We start from the raw sequence: 19,979 nt of genomic DNA, 5'->3' as shown, positions 1-19,979 counted from the left end.
CACCATTTCTTCATCACTTTTCTTTTTATAACGAGTGGGTGATGTATACAATGTATGTGCTCCATTTCAAACCATCCAGTACTACAAGTCAATGTTTATGCATCCTTGTGCTTTGCAATTTTTCTCTGCTTCCACCTGTCATTATTTGAGAGTGTTTTTGAGTAGCGCTGAAAAAAAAAAAGAATCTGACCCATGTTATAATCAAAGCAAGATCCGATATTAGGTTAAGTGTGCCTATAAGCATTAAAAGGGATACTGCATTCTGCAAACCCAGAGATGTAAATCCCGAAGCGCGATTAGGCATTGAGGATGGGTTTTATTAGATGCAACAAAAACATAAATGCAAGATTGCTCTCGCTTTTTGTTTATACAAAGAAACATAGGTGTGTATCAAAAGAAATGCAGAATGTAAGCGAAGGAATGGAAAGGAAACAAGAAAATGAGAGAAAGCAAAGATCAGAAGTCGAAACCTAAGCTGGACGTCGTGATACCAGTTTTTTTTTTTTGAAGTGTTAAGAGTTTGATATCGTTGAGCTATCGGGTTTTTATTGACAGGTTACAGCCGTGCTATCGATTCTTTTTCGACGAGTTATCGGTTTGTTTTAGGTTTGTTATCGACACGTTATGGACATCGTATCGTTTTATTATCGATTTCTTAAAAATTTCCCATTGCTAGCAAAGGATATCGATGAGTTATCGTTTTTTTACGGTGATTATTTTTCGAATATTTATCGATATGTTATCAACATGTTACTGATTATTTATCGTAAAGATATCGCCTTTTAATCGAAGTTTTAACGATTCTTTATCGACTTCCAATCAAAAACATTTCGATATATCATCTAAAAAAAGTTATTCGCTTTCGAAGAGTTATCGATTTGTTATCGGATTGCTACCAACTTTATATCGTCAAGTTATCGAAAAGTCATCGATTTGTTATCAGAAAGCTATCGATATGTTATCAAAACTTTAGGAAAACCAGGTAACCATATATATCGCCCAATGTCTCTCCTATCGTCAGTACCAAGATACTCGAAGTCGTTCTGCCGTCATATTTCACCGCAAACCTGCTGCTTTCTAGCCATCAGCATGGCTTTCGAAAATCACATAACACCTCCATCGCGCTAAAGGCCATCAACACACAGATAAATTGTGTGCTGAATTAAAAACCTACCATACAACAGTAATCTTGGTGCTAAACTTATCAATAGCCTTTGATACAGTCTATCGCATTACGTTACTGCGAGGCTTGGAAGGGTCCACCCATCGTCCCCAACTAAAGAGGTGGACCCCAAATTATATATGTGGTCGGCAGGCATCGGTGCAGTTCAGGGACGTTATATAAAAAAACCAGAAGGACTAAACAAGAGGTGCCACAGGGTAGTGTACTGCGCCATTTTCGTTTAACTTTTACATACCAAAGCTCCCATTACCACTAGACGGAATTATCATTGTGTCCTATGCCGATAAATGTACGATAATGGCAACATATACATTCAGCTGTGCGGTATGCCATAAAATCAAGGACTTATCTCCCTGATTTTTCCAGTATTTTTAACAAAGGGAAATCTTGTCGACAATATTGGACATCTACGTCGATGACATGAATCTATCGACTGCCCTACTGGAGGTGACGTTCGATCAGCTTGGCGAGGACGCAGCCGCAACAAAATCCTCAAGTCTCCTGGCGGCAGCACTTGGGGCAAAGTTGCAGAAACGCTCTTAAACACTTATTGTACGGCCGCTTGTTAACTACGTGTTCCAATATGGTCGCCGAGCATAAAAAAATATCAAGGAGGAAAATATAGGGAATTGTCAAAACACCTCGCTCAGAACTACGACGGTGTGTCTTCTTATGACCCTAGAACGTCATCTACATAGTGAGGCGAGACTACTCCCAATAAAAGAGAGAAAATATCCGCAGAGATATGCACAAAATAGCGTCGGGCTGCTATGCCAGGGTAAACCGCGTTCTTAAAGACAAATACCCTAAACTCGCAGTTGGGGAAACCAATAACTCCAACAACCTTATCTCTCTGGTCTAACCAAGTTAAAAATGCAAGTTTCCTCGGACTCCCGTTGGAGGACATTGATGACAACTAGTGAGTAGTCGCCCCTATGTGGTGCGAAGCACAGAAATTTGTCAATGAGGCTCTCTTATCTCCGCGCTTGTTTACCTTCAACAGATCCCTATACTCTACTGCTGCTTCCCCCACAAAAGTAGTAATTTTGTGGCCAGTTGCATTAATGGACAGGGACACAACTCATAATGTCTAGTGGAGCTTAACCGCACTTAATTTGTGAATCTCTCTTCCATTTTCTTCTGTCATTTCATTGTTTCCAAATCTATTCGCAGATTCGATGCAGTAAAATAATGTCTATCGTGTACCTAGAGCTCTAACATAAAATAAATCGAGATTGCCATCCTACAAATGTATGGATGCATAATTTTTTTTAAAAAGCAAAGATAATATAATAGTAATATTTGTGTAGCTACTTTTCTTTAACAAATAAATCTGTGCTTGAAAAGGCGTTAACGATTTTTACACCTTTCATGAAAATGAAATGGTATATTAACTTTGTCATGAATCTCAAAATTGTAAGTCCTAGACCCTCCAATAAGTATACCGAAATGATCAGGATGAAGAGCTGAGTTGATTTAGCCATGTCCGTCTGTCCGACTGTCTGTTTTTATGCAAACTAGCCACTAAATTTTTGAGATACCTTGATAAAATTTGGTGAGCGTGTATATTTAGGTGTCCGATTAGATATTTGTCGGAATCGGCCGCATCGGACCACTATAGCATATATCCACCATACAACCGATTTTTCAGAAAAAAGGATTTTTGTCATATCTTCCTCAATTTATCAGATTGAAGCATCAAATTTCAACAAATGCTTACGTATATCGACATACCGTTGTCTGAAAAAATTCCTTGAGATCGGTGATACATATATATACATAGTATATACCCCATATAAACTGTAATTTCTGCCCGGTCCTTACTTGTTTTTTTTTTTTATATAACTGCACTCTTCGAAAAACTAAACAAATAAACATAAAATACATACACACAAAAGTAAAAACTTTAAATTGAACTTACATATGTCAGCAGTACATACACATATTTACAAGCATACATACTAGGCCGGGTCGATTTGTGGGGAGGCAAAAAAATCGCCCATTGCTCTGGGAAAATCATATTCTAGGGATCAAAATAAGGAACGTTGCCGAAGGAACCATACCAATAAAACGAATTCTGATGCCCCCCCCCCCCCCCCCCCTTTGGGTCGTAGGGGCAAATTTTGAAAAATCCCACTTTGAAATGCCTATGTTTTTTCTTTTTGGAGTTTATTTTTCTCTTTAGAAATTTATTTAGTCAGAACATATGTAAATGAAAAAATGAATTTAACTTAGTAATAGAAAAGAAATTAAAAAAAATTATTAGAAATTAGCGTTTTTACAACCCCCTTTTAAAACCAAGGCATAACTGTGACACAATTGCAGATCGTAAAATTGCTTGTGTTGTTTTTTTAAGCCACAACAAGACACAGCAGGTAGTATTGAAATTGCACCTACCCAAAAGTTCGACCCAAAGGGGGGGGGCATCAGAAGTCGTTTTAGTCGTTCCTTCGGCAAAGTTTCTTATTTTGATCCCTAGAATACGATTTTCACAGAGCAATGAGCGATTCTTAAATCGACCCGCCCTAATACATACATAATATTTGTTATTGCAAAACCACTTTAGTAGCAATAAATTGGATTTACAGCGCAAAGGAAATGATTTTTATGTTCATAATTGAGCTGGGCTTTGTTGGTCAGTCGATATGAAATGTTCATCATACGCCATGTCGCACGTGCGATAATGATACAAAAAGATGAATTTCCTATTAAAATTATATGACATATTTTACCGCAGCGCTCTTTTTTTCTAAAGGAGCATAAAATTATTTTATGGAGTTAATTTCTGCTGTCGCAATTTCACGAGATAACAATTTTTTAATGCACATTTTCAATTTTTTTAAACGGTATTCGTTTTGTGAATTTTGCCTGAGGCCAATTGCATTTAACTGACAGCTGATTATGCTAACTTTTGCCATATTTCTTTTTTAGCTATACATTTTTTCGTTCGTTTGCAAAAGAACAAAAGAGTTTGGCGCGAAAACAAAAGCCAGTTGGTTGCGGAATAGTTCATCTATTGAATGGAATTCCCTAAATTGTCTGCAAAGTTTTGCATTGTGTGGCTGGCATTGTTCGCGCTTTGATATATGTTTTTGAGTGTAAGTAGTGAAAGGGTTAATTAGCGTAAAGTTAAAGTTTAATTGCTGGAGCGTGATATTTCATGCAACTGCTTAATATCAGAAAGTTTATTGCAGCGGAAATTTGAATTAATAGGCTGAATGTATTCATAGTGTTAAGTAAAGTCGAACAGGGGAAGCTTTTAACAAAATTTAACTGTCTCGATAAAGCCCTGCAGTTACATATATATGCAACTATATGTTAAACGATAAAATCCCCAATCTCCCGGTGAAAAAACATAAACTCTGAGACACTTAAAAGGGATGATGGCAGGAACTTTACAGTATCATATTTCAGTCACAAACTATGCGAGCACATTTCTCAGGAAGCAGAAAGCAAGGGGGTAGTGAAATCATAACGTGTCTTTTGGCAACCAAATTCAGTTCGCAAATGTCTGCTGGGCCAAAAATCAAGCGTGGCAATTGCCAGCGAAATCAGTTTTAGGCATAAGAAGGCGTAGGAATAAATAAATAATCGAGTCCATATGCGCGTACATCCAGATAAGTTTTATGAAAAAGTATTTGGATACTACTGCGAATGTGGTTAAGCTTTATTTGACAGCCTAGAACTCACTTTAGATTGCATATCGCTCTTATAGCCACCTGACTATCCAAGTAAATACTTAACTATTTCACAGTAAAACGCGGGCAGGCTTAATTTTCAGCAGTCCCAAGAGCACTCGAAAGAAGACTCTTCTTTCATCAGCCTATCAGCGAGCATGTAGCCATCCCTGAACAGGTTAAACCGACTTCCGCACAAATTAATTCCAGACTATAATCTTCACTTGTGAGGATATTAGTGGTAAATGCAGCAAGCACGGTGTGAAGAAAGTGCAGATCCACATGAAGCCAAAGCCAAAGGTGGTGTTTTGGTAGCGTGGTCAAGATTTCTGGGTTTCAGTCCCGGGAATAGCAACAGCAAATTACTTTAGATACAATTTGTCTAAGTGAGGTCGCCACTCGGCAGCGGTTTGGCCATGAAAAGCTCGTCAGTGAAGATTTATCTGCATTGCCGACGTCGTTCGGTTAAGTTTGAAATGGTAGGTCCATTGCGACCTCACATAAACTGAAAGAGTCCATAGTTTTAACTGTGTAGTTTAGCTGACGGATTGCCTGCGGAGCTATTCAAGTACGGCGGTGAGGAGTTGGTAAGGCGCATGCAGCAGCTTCTTAGCAAAATATGGACGGACGAGTGCATGCCCAACTGTTGGAATTTAAGTGTCCTTTGCCCAGTCCACAAGAAGGGGATATCGTGGAATCAGCCTTCTTAATATCGCATATAAGGTCCTTTCAAGTGTATTGTGCGAAAGATTGAAGCCCACTGTGAACCGGCTGATTGGACCTTATCAGTGCGGCTTCAGACCTGGTAAATCTACCATCGACCAGATTTTCACAATGCGCCAAATCTTGGAAAAAACCCTTGAAAAGACAATCGACACATATCATCTCTTGGTCGACTTTAAAGCCGCCATCGACAGCACGAAAAGCAGCTGCCTATATGCTCTTTAATTTGATACTGGAGAAAATTATACTAGCTGCAGAACTTAACCGCACTGGAACAATATTCTATAAAAGCGTGCAATTACTGGCATATGCTGATGACATTGATATCATCGGCCCAAACTCCCGCGCTGTTAGTTCTGCTTACTCCAAACTGGAAAAAGAAGCGGTGAAGATGGGTTTGATGGTGAATGAGTACAAAACGAAGTACCTGCTGTCATCGAGCAAAGAGTCAGCGCATATGCGCCTTGGCAACCACGCTACTGTTGGCAGCCATAATTTCGAAATATTAAAAGACTTCGTTTATTTGGGAACCAGTATCAACACTTGCAACAACATCAGCACTGAAATCCAGCGAATAATCAATCTTGCCAATAAATGCTACTTTAGACTAGGTAGGCAATTGAAAATAAAGTCCTCTCTCGGCGAACGAAAATCATACTCTACAAGTCACTTATCGTACCCGTCCTGCTATATGGGGCAGAAGCATGGACCATGATAAAAGCAGATGAAGCGGCTTTGGGAGTGTTCGAGAGAAAAGTTCTTCGAAAGATTTATGGACCTCTACGCGTTGGCGAAAGCGAGTACCGAAGAAGATTTAATGATGAGCTGTATAAGCTATACGCAGACATCAACATAGTCCAGCGAATTAAAACGCAGCGGCTGCGCTGGCTAGGCCATGTTATGCGAATGAATGATGATGCTCCGGCCAAGAAAGTGTTTCTATCGGAACCGGCCTATGGAAGCAGAGGTAGAGGGCGGACCACACTCCGTTGGAAGGACCAGGTGGAAAACGATTTAAACTCCCTTGGTGGGACCAACTGGCGCCGGTTGCGGAGCGAAGGAGCGACTGGCGCGCCTTGTTGGACGTTTAGACGGTTAAGCGCCAATTAAGTAAGTAAGTAAAGGTAGATGTGTTGTACAAAGGGCCCCGTTTATTCCGAAATCGCAAATCGCTGCACCACTTCTATCGTAGTAGAGGACCAAAACTTTATAGAAGATATTCGGAGTAATCCCTATATTACACCGCCAATGTACAAAAACAAAAACGGCACGGTTAGTAGTTTACCCAATTGCATCTCTACAACAGTACAAGTTAGCCGATGCCTTTCTAACTAGATTCTCTACTTTAAGCTTCCATAACAGCTTGCTCTCAGGAATGGTTTTAAGGTACTACACCCTCACAAGTGGTACTCCCTCAGTTGAAGGTAGCCTTAGTTCAGAAATCTTGTACCTTCTATTCCTTTTAATGGGGTTGCGTTCTGCTGGTATGATCAGCTAATCCAAAAGCTTCAGATCACCTGCTCACAACACCAAAGTACACCTGTAAAATATCTCTAAATATATTCTGAAATTTGCCAAGGAGACAAAGATTGCGCGGTAGTCAGCATAAGCTACCACAGCGCAGGCGCGAAATAAAACCTCCCAGTTGTGTATTCCTTCCAATTTTGGAAATGTTTGCAATCTATAAATAAATGAAGCCAAGGAAAACAAAATATTCCTAAAATGCATTGACCCCAAGGAACCGCATATGTTTTTTGGCCAAGCTTCTGCTGTCTCATTGACAAAGATATACTCGCAATAATATTGCTCAGAGCTCTCATTCTAACTGCCACCGGTAATATTGGAAACGACAAAATTTTGTTACAAAAATTGTAGTCCGAAATAGTTTCCGAGATCCAGCTCATACGGGCAACAATGTCAGAGACGATTTGTTTTATTTATTTTGCCGTTCAGAAAACTTATACATCTTTGCGGGCCGGGCGGCTACCGTGGTGTGAAGGAAGAGTGTTCGCATAAAACAGCGAAGTGGCAAGGTCAAGTGAAATTTCAGATTTAGGTCCCCGTCAGCCATTTTTTAGAAAAAATGTAAAAGTAGCGCGAAGAGAATTAAAAGGGAAGCTCGACCTAAATGAGGGATAACCTGCCAAGCATTTATTCATTCACCTGCTGTAAAACAGTTCTTGTGGTGTTTGATTTCAGTTTTGCAGTACCTTGAAAAAAATATATAGAAATGATCAATGAAGCAGACGTCGCAAGGTGGAACTGATTTCAAGTTTAACCCTAGCCTAGAATAATGCCAGCCTTTCCTTTCATAGAAAATGAATCAGCTTTTCCTGCTAAGGTTGCAGATATTTAAGAAATATGCTCTCTACGGTAGTATATTATGCGTTTGTCAAGATCGTCATCTTAAATGGGTAAAAAAGGCTTTGCGATGTGTCCTTATGGCGAAACACCGGAGCTCCTTTTCTTTCTGCCGTGGGCAAAGGTAACCAAGGTAACCTATTATACTCAGGATGTACGAACGAGGACGCGAGAGTCGGGATTGAACATGGCCGCATATTACCTTCCTTGTTTCATACGTTACTTTTCATACTAAAATTGTCGTCCTTCGATCAACCAGCAGCTAGGAAATTTCTAATATTACTGATCAAGGTATCAATACTAAGGCCGAACCAAAAGAATTTATTTGTTGGAGGCAGCTAATAAGTGAGAACACAACAGGATTATAGCAATGTAGGGAGATGAGCTGTTCTACTTCAAGAGTTTGAGAATACCTCGTGGTTACTTTCAAAAGATTTTTGGTGTAATTGAAGGCGCTTCTTCAGGATTCGTTGAGGGTCTTTAGGGATTGATTTTGTGTTAGTTTCTGGATCCATTTGGGATTTGTTTGCATTGGATATTTTGTAATTCTTGGCAAGTGTTCCGAAAATACCTTTGAACATTTCGGCAGCTTCTCAGGATGATTTAAGAGTCATTTCGATACAATTTTGGGACTTTTTAAGAATAGCTTTATTTGCTTGTTCTTGTTATCGATCGGAACTGACTTTGAAGAGATGTTTTTCATCGGATTTTTATCGAAGTGTAATCGTAAACAAACGTTATTGGCGTGTTATCGGGTTGATAACAGCATATTACGACAAGCTTAAACGAGTAGTAAATTCTAGGAACAGAAACGCCTAGAAGTATGCGAACGAGACACCACAGAGTATAAAAGGAGTTTAAGCTGAGTAATCAGTAATCAGTTTGATTTAAGCACGCTATCTTTTGAAAGGTAGAAGTGTTATTGTGAAATTAGTCTAATAAAGACCATTTTGCATTATTGTATTGAATATCCCAAAATTCGTTACAATATGTTATTACGAGTCTGGAATAGAGGCTTAAGTGGAGTACATGACTTATGAAACAAACGTGCATGTGTGTACCCTCGAAACAATATTTGCTCATTTGGCCCTACGTGAAAGAAACTCATATTAGTAATACAATTAGACGCAATTAATAATGCATTAAGCAGCAATAAAAGTAATAAAAGCAAATGGGTGAAAGTTCAATGGAAGCTATATTTTGCAGTGTTGATAAATGAAAGTACAAAGGCAAGCACATTTCTGTTATATTAATATGTATTTACGGAGAGTTTTGACATATTGTAAACACATATACACACACATATGCATAAGAAATGCAATAGGAATATGCGTTTTCGGCATAATACGTTCCCTCTGAAGTTAGTTTATCCAATCAGTAGAATATATGAGGAATAAAGTCATTTGTGAGAATGGATCAAAGTTTGGATGGGTTGGTTAATAGAGACCTCACATAGTGCTACCAGAATTTGTTTGACGACCAAACGGAAGAACCCCGATCAGATGCCAGGGCTTATTTCACAGAAAAACTCCGCCCTCTTGGCAAATACTAAAAGTTTTCCAGGACCTAGCTTCATTCCGGTCTCAAGATCTTGCAACTCTGCCGCCAATAGTAGCTAGGGCTTTGGCTGTTACTGACGAGGCCTAACTTATAAGCATATGACGCTAAAAAGCAGTGTCGATTTAGTACCCAAAGTTTGGATAGGGGTTTACAAAAATATATTATCAGTTCCGCCATAAAGCAGAGGAAAATAAATTGATTGAAGAAGCTTTGCGAAGAAGTGGGACGTGATCCTTATCGACAGGGGTACAAAAAAGTAATAGGGAAACTCCGCCCAAGGAAGCAAATGATGGATGAGAACAAGATGCGAAATATAAAAGATACTCTGCTGCTCAACCGAACAAACCGGGAGGGTGGCTGACTGGCTTAAAATTTCAGCCCCGGTTATTGCTGCATATGTATAGCAAATATCTGGAGGCTCGGATCTTTTCAACAAGGTGGAAGATAGTGCAACTTGTGCATTATTGAAAGGCAAAAGAAGCCCGAGCTCCACGTCATATTTACGGACATTGGGCTGCTCCACATGGCTGGGGAAATGTTGAAGAGACTGCCAAAACAACGACTGATAGCAGCGATTGAAGAAGGATGAGGTCTTTCCCATCAGCAGCATGGCTCCTACAAAGGCCACTTCACAATAGACTGCATAGCCGAGGTTACAAATGCTGTAAGAAAAACCGAAAACGGGTGCAACCAGGCTAGGCAGATTGTCTTATTGGTCATGCTGGACGTGAATAGCGCCTTCAAATCCGTTAGGTGCGATGATATGCTCGATGCGCTAAAAACTTTCAACGTACCCCTTTATCTTCTAGGAACTACCAAAAAGATCTCTGGCTCACTTCCGAAACAAATCAAGGCCAGAAACGGGTGAGAATAAGAGGTGGAGCAGCTAAGGGCTAGTCTTAGGTCTAGATCTCTGGAGTGTTGCGTATGATAGCCTCTTTCGCTTGCATATGTTTGCACTTCTCTTGTTACTTTCGCAGGTGAAGTGAGTGCCCTAAATACAGCACGGAACTTCGAAAAGGCACCGCTTAAATTAAATCAAGTAATGCGCAGTGTAAGAAGACAGATATCAAAAAAAAAGATCTTGATTCTTACGACAGTTGAATTTCGATCATATCCCATATGATGGTTGGGGACCCGCAAATATAAACATCTAGCTCTATGAAATACCTTAAATTGAGGACAGATATCGAGCTAAGCTTCACCGAATACTTTAAAGGGACCTGCGAGAAGATTGCACAGACCCTAGAGTACCAAAGTCGATTAATGACAAACATAGGTCACCCAAGGCTGCTTGCGTCTGCTTCAGATTCTATTCAACAGATTGGCGGAGCACGCTACCACCACACCACGATGGATGCCCGTGAGGAATATTCCCCTCCAGAAATGGTGTAATGTAGCTTACTTCGATGCCTGAGATAGTACTCAGTAAATAATTGTCCCGAATGCACCTACTTCCTTTCTTAACGAATACTCATTATTACATAAGCGGAAAATTTAAACATTAATATTGGAGGGAAACCGTAACCAATCGGCGATTGATGGCTGTCAGTAATCGGTTAGATCGTGGTGGAAGAGTGGGCGGGGTTGAATGGGTTACGATGGTTGAAGAGAAAGCAACCTGTGGTTGGTCGGCCAATCGCAGACGACGAGTAGGTAGATTTGTAGAAATATACTCTGCTAATTTATGATGGCGCCGGACGCACCTGTGTCTGGGAAAAGGAGGAGTTAAGAATTGACTTCCCTCACATCCAATCTCCAGGCACACCAAAAGGTAGTGGGCGATCGGAGTCACCTACTGATCAAAGCTGGCGAGCCTGTGAAAGTGTTTGCGGTACAGACTTCCCTTATCGTAGGTCGCATATTCGATGATCTATGAAAAGCAAACTGTTTTACTTAAGCCTAAGTCGTTATAAAGAGATTACTTGTATTTTGTCTATGCATTCTCGTCCGCTTGGTAATCTACGTTATAGTGGTTCTTGCTGATCGCTGTTACAGTAGGGCGGGCCATATGTAGTGGTAACTATGTGAATGTGGGGCGCACTATGTGAAGTGGCATTTCAACAGGGAGACCTTTGCATTAGCCCATTAATTAGCGAGTAGCGAAATAGCTCATGTATTGTGCTTCCATACTTGAATTAAAGCAAAACTCGATCTCAGGTGCAGAAAATGTGTGAGTCGTACCGGATAAACCGAAAAAGGGTGAATAAAATTTGATGGCCAATATGACTATTAGCGGAATCAACCATATGGACATGACTGCGCTTGTCCTTCCAGTAAAAATATGATTGCCGCATAAAGAGATTACCCGCTTATCATATACCATTTCAACATAGCGGGCCATAATTTCAAGTCCAACACATTAAAACTTTAATAATTATTGATGATAAAACACCATAACAACCCACATGCATAATATGAAGTCCTTCATGTCCATTAAAAAAGTACTAAAAACATCCTCATATCAGCAAAATTTTTCCTAGCACCATTTTTTATGATTTATCAGAAGGTTGTATTTCTCCAAATATAAACAATTATGTACGAATTCAGCAAAAGGTCATTGAAGTGAAAAAATGTAAGATAAACACAAAAAACATCACAAATGCAAACAAGGAATGAAAGCACCGCACGAAATTGAAGCAAATTGAAATTGTGCGTTTGTATAAGCAAACGAAAAATAAAGGACACTGAGCAATAGATTTTTAAATCAAAGGACTTTGTACACTGACAGAAATGGTGCTAGTAGAATCAGCAAATCGGTTCTGTTGTTCTTGACTTATCGGAGATTCGGTGAAATTGATCGGATTATGGTTAATTCGACCGAGTTCTCTGTCAAGCGAACAAATTAGTTTCGTCATTTCAACAGAAGAGAAATTATCGCTCTTAAGTTAACAAACTTCTGTAAAATTGACAGATTCCTAATCAATCTAACTGATTTTTTTGTTAACACAATTGATCTCACTGGTCATTTCAACAGCGATCAACAGTCAATATATGAGCGAATTTCAAAGAGAATTTTACGCTCACTGCGCTCTCTATTTTGTACTTATGTATGTTGTGTACTATATATATGCACATATTTACGTATGTATATGGCAGCCGCCGTGGTGTGATGGTAGCGTGCTCCGCCTACCACACCGAAGACCCTGAGTTCACACCCCGGGCAAAGTAACATAAACATTTTAGAAATAAGGTTTTTCAATTAGAAGAAATGTTCCTAAGCGGGGTCGCCTCTCGGCACTGTTCGATGAAAACTCATCTGCCTTGCAAATGCCGCAACATAGATACTTTCGTACAAAGCTGTCGCAACAACTGTTTCTTGTTCATTTGACTACTAAACGGTCAATTACGAATCAACGATTTGTGCGCAGTTGATTCAACATCTTGTTGCGATGGATAAAAATTGACATAAATTTCAGTTGAATTGACCCGTATTTCGGTTGATTTTACCAGTCTTTCTCTTTCAGTGTACATATTTATATGTGTGTGTGTGCAAGCATATACGTATAAGCAAATTATTGTGGTAGGCATTCAAATGTGGCATTGCTGCAGATGATGATGAAGTCGAAGCTTATATTTATAGCATGTGAAATGGACATTATCGTATATACACCAATTTACAGTCATATTGGGATAGACTTTCTTTCAAGACTAATTTTTAGCATTCAAAATTTATATATTACTAGCGTAGTCGGTGGGCTTATTTACTTCCTTACGTAAATGGCGCTTGACCGTTGAAACGGTTATGGCTGTCCAACAAGGCCCGCCAGTCCGTTCTTCTCTCTGCCAACTGGCGCCAATTGGTCACACCAAGGGAGTTTAAATCGTTTTCCACCTGGTCCTTCCAGCGTAGTGGGGGCCGCCCTCTTCCTCTGTTCCCATAGACGGGTTCCGACAGAAACACTTTTTTAGCCGGAGCACCATATTTCATTCGCATAACATTGCCTAGCCAGCGAAGCCGCTGCGTTTTAGTTCGATGGACTATGTTGGAGTCTGCGGTGGACTTAGTTCTGCCAAAAAACTGATTTATTTTTATTTAAAAGGGGATCCTGGCTTTCATTCTTCACTCTCTTTCCCATTATCTTCTACTTTATCATCAATTAATATTCATATTTTTCTCCCTACCTTATTCCATGTATCGCCCTCCCTCTCCCATTCCCACCTTAACCACCAATTCCACTTCTACTCCCTCTATCAATTACAATCCCACTCCAACTACCACTCTCACTTCAACTTCCACTCCCACTACCACACCGACTCTCGCTATATATCCCTCTCTCTCCCTTCCGATATCTCAAATCCACTCGTGTTCCATGTCCTATTCCCAATTCCACTGCCTATCCAGTCTTCACTCTGTGTTCTATTCCCTTGCGCCATCATCCGTCCTTTTGTCTTGTATTTAGAGTACGTAGAAGTCAGTAATTCTGGTCGGTCGAACTTCTTTGTGGGTTTCTTGCTTTGGTGCGTTTATTGTTTTGTGTTTTTTGTTGTTCTTGTCTGTTTGTCTGTTATACCTGTGTGATTACTTTGTTTCTTGTAAACAAGTTTTAAAGGCTCAAATATTGTGTCCGCAATTGTGTTTATCTGTGCTTTTATTATTTTAACGTCGAATATTTTCTGTTTGTAGATTTGCATGTTTTCGAGTATATTCAGACGTCAGCTTTTTTTGTTTTTTTAACCGTTTTATTGATGTTTTCATTTCGACCATGTGATTCGTGAAGTTGGACTCTGGAAAATGATGTTTGGATTCCATTTTTTTTTTTGTTGTAATCCTTAATATGTTCTCTGAACCTCGTTCTCTTATTTGCCGTCTTCTTCTTCCTATTTAGCTGTGTAGTCATCCGCAATTAAGATTTTATGCGCTGTATCAGCTAAACGGATCCTCTGAGTTAGGCCTGGTTTTTCAGTTGTTGCTTAAGCTAAGCTTAAACTAAGTTTGCTTAAACTCTAGTCAAATTTAAACTTCAGTTCAACTACTGAGCAGTTTTTCAGTCACAGTTTAAGGCCGCCTTTGGGGTTGTCTTTTTTGTACGGCTACATTGTTTTTTTATTATCTAGATAATTTATAGATGCTGCAACAGCTGGATTTCGTTTACCCAACAAACATGGGAAAAATATTTCTCCAGCTTTAGAGAAATATATGTATAGTTCCGGAGCTGATATGCAAATCTTTCTTTTGTCTTTGAGAAATTTTGTAAAATTTATAGTTTTCGAGTTGATCTCCAACGTCATCCTCAAATTATTTTTGGACCTTGGAGAGATTTTGAGAAATGTACAGCTCTCAAGTGCATATCCAACACATCTCTCCAGTTAAAATCTTACATTGGTTATCGAGTTGAGGAGGGTTGAAAAAAAATCTTCCCCGAGGTGGTAATACTAAACCCAACAGATGTTTATTGTGAGAAATAAACATCTGGTCTGTAACAGCGAAGAAACGCTATTACTTAAAAATAAGTTATAAATATTTTATTTTATTTTCGTAAAAATACTGTAGCATTGAAATCTTACATTTCAGTCCAATTGAGTAAAAGCTGGGAATTATCTTTTTCTCTATTTAAGTACTCGCATTTTTTGCTTCATAAAAAATATCCTTTTTAGCTGAGTACTTTATGATTTTCAAGTTGAGTCACTGTTTCGAAACAACTTTGAGATTTTAGAAGTATGCGTTGTTATCAACATAAGTACTAATGGTGCCGAAGCACAAATGCTTGTTGGGTATATTCGATGCCATTGCCAATGAACACAATAACTGATAGGTTAACTAGAGTTTAACTCTGCCAGTTCGGTAGCTTAAGCTCAGCTTAATCTTCAGTTAAAATAGACTGAAAAAAATCTAGAATAAGTTTAAGCAAAGTTTAACTCATAAACTGATTTGAACTTGTACTGAAAACCCGGCCTTAGTGTTAGTTCTCAGTCTTTTGTGAAATTCCTCTTCTACTAAAAATGCTGTAAAAGATTAAAACAATATTCGACTTTCCCATTGCTATTACGCCTACTGTAAATTAAGACAGACGCGAGAGGAAATAAGCGCGGCCATGTAATTGAATTGCATTTATTTGGTCTGGTTTTTACTTGGCCACGTGAACGCGCAAATATGAAAAAGCAATTCACAATGCAAACATGGCATTATACGTACACATACGCTTACTTACATACACATCTGTAAACCCGAATAAACATACATATAACTGTAAAAATATGTTTGCATTTAAGTACCATGAAGGCAGCAAAAAATACTTTCGCTTAAAGCGCAAAAGAAAATTTGTTGCTACTTCACACAAAGCGCTCTTTCAACAAAATTATGCATATTTACTGTGGTCACTACTACAATGCTAATGTTATTATTGTATGTTACTTTTCTGAAAACAACAAAAAAATATATATATATAATCACTTGTTGCTACAGCATGACGCGCGCGCGAGTATGAAATTTATGCAACCACATGCTGACTTCCTGTTCCTTGACGCGTTTCTTGTGCGCCGCACACATTTTTATACCTTTCATGAAAATGAAATGGTATATTAATTTCGTCCCGAAACCCAAAATTGTAAGTCCTTAAAGGAAAATAGATAGACCCACCATTAAGTATACCGAAATAATCAGGATGAAGAGCTGAGTTGATTTAGCCATGTCCGTCTGCCCGTCTGTCCGTCTGTCTATTTGTATGCAAACTTGTCCCTTAATTTTTGAGATATCTTGATAAAATTTGGTGAGCGGGTGTATTTAAGTGGTATATCGGTGGTATATATATTATATACCCCATATAAACAGTCGTTCTTGCCCCTTTTTTACGGCTAGAAGCTTCAAAATTCGTCAAATTTCATCAAATAGTTACGTTTACGTAATATATTTTTGAAATACGTGATTCGTAGTCATGGTTTTTACATGCAGACCAAAAAAAACGTGAAACTTTGCATCCTCACACAAAGTACCTACCTGTTTTTTATTTTATATTAATACAATTTTAATCATTATTACAGAATGACAGACCCATCGAAATTATCAGAACAATGAGGTTAGTCGATTAAGCCATGGCTGTCTCACAGCCAGGTTTAACGCAATTTAGTTTTTCTTCCATTCAACTAATTGTTCAAATAAAATTTTTTTCCTCTAAGTTTTTTTAGCTTTGTCAATATAGTTTAGTTTATATTTATCTTAAACATTGCTTAGGTATGTACATCTGTTTACTATATATTTCATATCTTATTAAGCCGATTATTTGGATATTACAAATGGGATAAGAATATTGTTCAGCCCCATTCATGAAACGTATAAAGTCTTCGGCACAGCCGATGACAATCCCGTCCTTACTTCTTTCTGCTTTTATTTGTTTTAATATTTCGCATATTTAATCATGCGTCTCGTTGCTGTTTTCGTTTTCCTGTTATACTCAGTTTTTTTGCCGTTATGGTAGCTCAATTAATTTTCCATCTTGTTGCATGCCGTCTAACAAATTGCAGCCCTCAAGTTTTCCACTTAGTTTATGTTAATTTTTGTGGCGAAAATTTCGCTTTTTTCATGTGTGCGCCATGGCGTATGGGTAACATTGGAGCCAGCGTTGTTTGCGCTTGATTTATGCATCCAGATACGTCGCACTATGGCGCCTCTGCCCGAAAAGCCTGGCAAAAATCAAAAATTTCATGAAAGCGTTCGATAAACCTAATACATGTATTTAATAGAGAATTTTCCAGGGATTACGTATATATAACTCTTAATCAAATGATATTTTAGGAGGTAGAGCCGCTCAAAGTTGATTAATTTTTAAGACTTAGAAAAATTTGTGGTTTTTGTTCTTTTTGTTGTATTAAAAATTATTTTGTCTCTAAATAAAACAGCCTGCTACTGCTTTGTTGTATTATAACGAAAGGATATTTAATTCTAGGGTGAAGCAAAACATAAAATTTGTTTTTTTTATAAAAGTTGTCAGATGTACCTGTTTTTCGAAAAGCATATTTTTAGGACCTTTTTCGAACTTTGATGGAAAATAAAAAAAAAATACACAAAATGTCTCCGTGAAATTTACAGTAGGTATTTGCTAAATATTCAGTTACCTGAATTCATAAGGTCTACCTGCGTCCAGCTGCGATTTCACTCTTTACATCAAATAAAGTAAAGCAACCTTTGGTATAAATACGCGCTTGAGCAGGTATAGGTAAGAAGGAGGCGAATTTAGTACGGCCACTTTTGTTGTTGGAATTTGTTAATAAAACCAAATTTTTCGGTTACAAGCTGCATAATATGCCTGGTACTCATTTCCATAATTTCAGTATATAAAGCAATGTTTAATACAACGCCCAAAATCAGTCGGTTTTTGGAGTCTATAGAATAAAGTATTCTGTTTATTTAAATAAACATAAATATAGCTCACATATTTTTTTAGTAAGATATACTCGATATCAAAGTTTAATATGTCTCTTGAAAACCCCAAAACTATTTGAGGTGTTCAAAGCTTCAAAGACAAAAGCGGAGTTCGTTGAGGCTATTATGACAGAATAACCAAATGAAGCATGCAACAAAGAAGACGAAGACTTGAAAGAAAAAACTGGCTTACTCTACATTCCAATACAAAGAAGATGGCACGCAGTCGATCGTTCTACTTCAAGGTTTATAAGTAAGCATGTAAGCTGGCTAGCTGGTAAAAGTTTTTTGGACGAAGAAATGCCTAGCACATCAACCAATCGAACTAGAGGAAAACTAACAAAGCCCATAGAAGAATGTTCGACTTACACAAGGAAAAGGAAGCTGTCAGATTATACTACAACTATCGCCATGACTCATCTTTCAGAAGCCTTGGCTATTAAATATAAAAAGGACGAAGAAAACACCAAGTCTCATATCATAGGAGGGAGCAGTTACGTTATCAAGTCCAGTGCGACAGAGAAGGATCAAAAACAGCATTCCCACACCGCCAAATGCGTTACCTAGGAGATGCGCTCCTGAGTATTATTTGGCGCTAGTTAAAGATCGGGTTATAGTAGGATAAATATAATATATTGCGTGAGTAACTGTTGCAACATAATGCCGATCTTTTCGCTGGATACAAACAAATCACTCAAGCCAAGAAAGAAGCAGTTCCTCCAAGAAGCAAAATAACCGAAGCATCAGCTAAAGTTGAGCTGCAAAACTTAATGGTTCATACGTCTATGCGACTCATGAAAATTTTTTCTGAAGAAAAGTTGAAATCACTGCCAAAAAGCCTAATATTGATAAATAAATGGGACTGTGATGGATCATCAGGACAAAGCGCATATAAACAAAGAATAAATGTAGACGATGGAATAATTACAGATGGTAATATGTTTATGGCTTCCCCTCCATCTAAAAGGTGAAGCTTCAGAATATTGGAAAAATACACGGGCGTCATCAGTTAAATTGTTCCGGCCGATATTATTTAAATAAATATAAATAAACTACAAAAGATATAGAAGTACTAACGCTTGCAAAATCTCACTAGTTAGACAAAGCCTTTCAACCTTTTCGACATGTTGGCCATCTCTTCTGATCCAGTCATATCATCCATGAGGCATGTAAGATAACAAACACAAGTAAGGAAGGTTAAGTTCGGGTGTAACCGAACATTACATACTCAGTTGAGACCTATGGTGACAAGATAAGGGAAAATAACCATGTAGGAAAATGAACCGAGGAAACCCTGCAATGTGTTTGTATGACATGTCTATCAAATAAAAGGCATTAAAGAGTATTTTATGAGGGAGTATTTTATGAGGGAGTGGGCCATAGTTCTATAGGTGGACGCCATTTAGCGACATAGCCATAAAGGTGGATCAGGGTTGACTCTAGAACGCCTTTGTACGATATGGGTATCAAATTGAAAGTATTAATGAGTATTTTAAAAGGGAGTAATCCTTAGTTCCATAGGTGGACGCCGTTTCGAGATATCGCCACAAAGGTGGATCAGGGGTGACCCTAGAATTTGTTTGTACGATATGGGTATCAAAAGAAAGGTGTTAATGGGTATTTTAAAAGGGAGTAATCCTTAGTTCCATAGGTGGACGCCGTTTCGAGATATCACCATAAAGGTGGACCAGGGGTGACCCTAGAATATGTTTGTACGATATGGGTATCAAATTAAAAGTATTAATGAGGGTTTAAAAGGGAGTGGTGGTTGTTGTATAGGTGGTCGCATTTTCGAAATATCGCCATAAAGGTGGACAAGGGGTGACTCTAGAATTCGTTTGTACGATATGGGTATCAAATGAAAGGTGTTAATGGGTATTTTAAAAGGGAGTAATCCTTAGTTCCATAGGTGGACGCCGTTTCGAGATATCACCATAAAGGTGGACCAGGGGTGACCCTAGAATTTGTTTGTTCAATATGGATATCAAAAGAAAGGTGTTAATAAGTATTTTAAAAGGGAGTAATCCTTAGTCCCATAGGTGGACGCCGTTTCGAGATATCGCCATAAAGGTGGACCAGGGGTGACCCTAGAATTTGTTTGTTCAATATGGGTATC

Source organism: Eurosta solidaginis, unplaced genomic scaffold (genome assembly GCF_040869045.1).
Source record: "Eurosta solidaginis isolate ZX-2024a unplaced genomic scaffold, ASM4086904v1 ctg00000428.1, whole genome shotgun sequence".
Lineage (NCBI taxonomy): Eukaryota > Metazoa > Arthropoda > Insecta > Diptera > Tephritidae > Eurosta > Eurosta solidaginis.
This window is presented reverse-complemented; position numbering follows the sequence as displayed.